Source organism: Lonchura striata, chromosome 17 (assembly GCF_050655825.1).
Source record: "Lonchura striata isolate lonStrDom1 chromosome 17, ASM5065582v1, whole genome shotgun sequence".
Classification (NCBI taxonomy): Eukaryota; Metazoa; Chordata; class Aves; order Passeriformes; family Estrildidae; genus Lonchura; species Lonchura striata.
The window spans coordinates 9654204-9657500 of record NC_140719.1 but is presented as its reverse complement, the minus strand read 5'-3'; the positions used below and the strand labels follow the sequence as shown (position 1 = coordinate 9657500).

General features: G+C 55.7%; 1 long non-coding RNA gene across 7 annotated transcripts in view; it reads left to right on the top strand.

Annotated features, from left to right (window-relative positions):
* Positions 1-3085, top strand: part of LOC144247197 (uncharacterized) — a 5594-nt gene extending 2509 nt beyond the window's left edge. For 2 of the 7 annotated variants that reach the window (XR_014958848.1, XR_014958846.1), the window contains 3 exons: positions 1-884; positions 1063-1112; positions 2287-3085. The exon at positions 1-884 is cut by the window's left edge and continues 833 nt beyond it. This is a non-coding gene — a long non-coding RNA (uncharacterized LOC144247197). The remainder of the gene's footprint in view (positions 885-1062; positions 1113-2286) is intronic. The other 5 variants (XR_014958847.1, XR_014958851.1, XR_014958850.1 and 2 more) reach the window with 5 other exon arrangements.
* The last annotated feature ends 212 nt before the right edge of the window (positions 3086-3297 follow it).

Below are 3297 nucleotides of genomic sequence, written 5' to 3'. Positions count from 1 at the left end.
CCAAAATAAAGACCTGTAAAATCCTAGCTCTGCCTTTTGTTTAACGTGTTCTTACTTCCTATTTATGTCATCACAGAAAGCAAGGAAGGAAGAAATGTGACTGGTTCCCACTATTGCTCCGTGCAGGCATTTTTAAAGGCTGCTGTACTTCTGTCCTCTTTTTCCACTCCAACCTTGACTTTTCCCCTCCTTTTTCGAGGTCTGCTGCTTTGGGTGTCCCAGGCAGGGCTGGGTTCCTCGGCAGGGGTCTTAGGAGTTGGTGCAGATTCTGCTTTTTGCCATGGTGTATCAAAGTGTGCCAGCAAAAGGACTGTTTTCTCCAGGGGAAAGCTTTCTCTCAATGACCATCAATGCACGTATGTGTTTTAATCGTGTAACCAGGTGGATTAAGAAAAGCCGACACCTGTAGCAGATTTGTGTTGGATCAGTGTCTGTGAGAAGTGGGCTGTGTGCTGGAGACGGAGAGACGCTGTTGGAGAGTGGCAACAGTGGCAGGTGTGAGTTGTTAAGATGATGAGGGCTCAGAACAGCCACAGGTGTGAGTTGTTAAGATGATGAGGGCTCAGAGCAGCCACAGGTGTGAGTTGTTAAGATGATGAGGGCTCAGAGCAGCCACAGGTGTGAGCTGTCAGGATGATGACGAGGGGCGTGTCCTGCCTGGGGGAGGTTATTTAAGGGTGAGGGTTTGCCTCAGCCAGGTTTTGCACGGAGCTGCTGAAGAAGAGGAGTTTGTGGGGGGCTCCCGGGGCTGTCTCCTGGAAGGACGGTGAGCGCTTTGGACAGGGTCCGGGGAATCCCCTGGATACACACTTGGATACGTGGAACATTGCTCAAAGGAGGAGCTGAGGGACAAACCTTTGTGCCGAGAAGCAGCAGCCAAGCAGGTGAGCCGGTGTGCTTTTATAACGGGGACTTTTCCCCTTTCCCTTTGAAATTTCGTCATCCTGAGGTTGAATTGGAGGGGGCAGTCCTGTTGTCCCCCCTCTTAAGGGGTTTGGACTGAGGTAAAAAGCCCCCTTTTGCCATCATTTGAGGCAAGCCGCTTCTTTTCTGTTCTTCTAGGGGACGCAGTTGAAGGGGAGCCCACATTTCTTTTCCCTTGTTGGGGTGAGGTGAGCGCCGGAGCGTGGCGTCAGTGTCGGGGCTTCAGAGGAAGGGAGCTGCAGCCGTGGCAGCGCTGGCAGGGTGGGGATCGGGCTGTGCCGCTGCATTCGGGGCGCTTCTTCTGCCCCCGGCCCGGCAGCGAAGGGTCCGGCGCGGAGCCCTGCCGGCAGTGCCAGGGCTGGCCGGGGCGGAAGGGGAGCTGGGCGCGGCTGGGCTGCCGCGGGCCCGCCGGAGCTGCGCCGGTGCGAGCCGTGCGGAGCCGAGCGGAGCTTTCGCCGGGCCGGCGGGCGGGGGAGGCGGCGCGGGCACTGCGCCGGTGCCGGCCGGTGCCGCTGCTCCGTCCGCTCCGGGCGCGGGGCTTGGGCGCCGCCGGGGCCCCCCGGGCCCGGTGCCGGCCCCGCCGGGCCGGGGGCAGCGGGCGGGGGTCTCCCGGCGCGGCGCCGCCTCTGCCTGCCGGAGGAGCCGCTTTCTTGCCGGAGCCGCGCTGCGCCCGGGGCCGGGAGCACGGCTTCGCGTTCTCCAGCCTTCCTCGCTGCGGTGTTTCTTTAGGGTCTCATCAATGTGTTTTAAGGATTTTGGGGCTATTTTTAGAGCTCTTCTAGGAATATTTAGAGTTTTATTTAAAGGTTCTTTGGGGGTTTTTAGGGGTGTTTTAGGGGCTTTTAAAAGTAGAGTATTTTTATTGTATTTTATGGGCATTCTGAGGCTATTTTCATGTTTTTGTCGGGGTTTTAAGACATTTTGAAGATGAGGGGTTTTTTAGGGCATTTTCGTGGGTTTTTTAGGGTCTTTTCATGGCATAGAGGCTGAGGGACAGCTTGAGGGTGACAGAGGCTGGGAGCTGAGGGAGGAACAGGGGAGGGGACAGTGGGTGACACAGAGAGATGCTGAGGGGGGCAGGGGCAGCTGGAGGGTGACACAGAGAAGCTGGGGGCTGAGGGGCAGAGGAGAGGGGGCTTGAGGGGCAAAGGGGGGTTCGAGGGTGACAGCCAGAGCCTGAGGGCTGGGGGGCTGAGGGAGGGGTCAGGGGTGAAGGGAGAGGGTCTGAGGGCTGGACAGTCCAGTGGGGATCAGGGCTACAGGGTACAACTTAGGAGGCAAGTTAGGGTACAGGTGCAGCACCCCTCACCCAGCCCTAACCTCACCCTAAGCAGCCTTTTCCCTTTTCCCCCCTAACAACAGCAGCACAGCACAGCAAGCCTGACAGCGAGACCACACCGGAAGCCTCCCAGTGGGACAGGGCAGCGACCCTCGCACCAGGACAACGCCAGAACCCTCAGAGGACAACAGGACCCGCTGCGAAAAGGTAGGGATGACATCTGTGGGCTAGAGGGCAACAGGAAGGGGTTTGGAGGCAGAGCAGGCTTCCTTGAGTGTTTTTTTTTGCAGGGCTATTAGGGGATTTTTGAAGGCTTTCTCTGGCATCTTTTAGAGAATTGTTATACCTTCCTAATGGCTATTTTAGAATTCCTTAGTGTATTTTTAGGGTCAGGATGAGGGTGAGACAGGATGCCCACTGAAAATGTGGAGCATTACTGGAATGCTTTGGGAAGATGCCAGTGGAGGGCCAGTGGGTAAGGTGCCATGATGCTGGTCTGAAGGTTGTGAATTCTGAGCAAAGCAAAGTGGTTGTGGTTAGGGTTATATGGTGGCAGATTTCCCAAGGAGAAATCCAGCACGGAAAAAATCAAGCCGAAGCTTTGTACTGTCAGATTACAACAGGTATTCGGCATGAAAAAAAAACCCTGAGTACTTGGGGGTGGGAGAAGCAAGATGAGGGAAATCCAGTGAGGTTTTGACATTGAGGACGCAAAAGGAAACGTGGGACCTGAAAACCAAGGGGATCGCAGGGCCCTGCCAATGAATGAGGGATATCTACATAGTGAAAGCAAATTCAGAAGCCCAGATTCCTGATGTCAGTTTGTAGGGCTGCCTTGGGTCTATCAGGGCAGCACAAGTTTGAGGTGGGGACAACTTCGGTGTGGGGTCCATCCTTTGATATAGTGATTTTTTGCAGTGAGGCCCCTGCCCAGGGCCAGGGGCCCCTGGGCACATCCTTTTTCCATTTTCCCTGGGAAAGAAAACTCAGCAGTCCAGGTTCCTGATGTCAGTTTGTAGGGCTGCCTTGGGTCTATCAGGGCAGCGCAAGTTTGAGGTGGGGACAACTTCGGTGTGGAATCCATCCTTCGATAT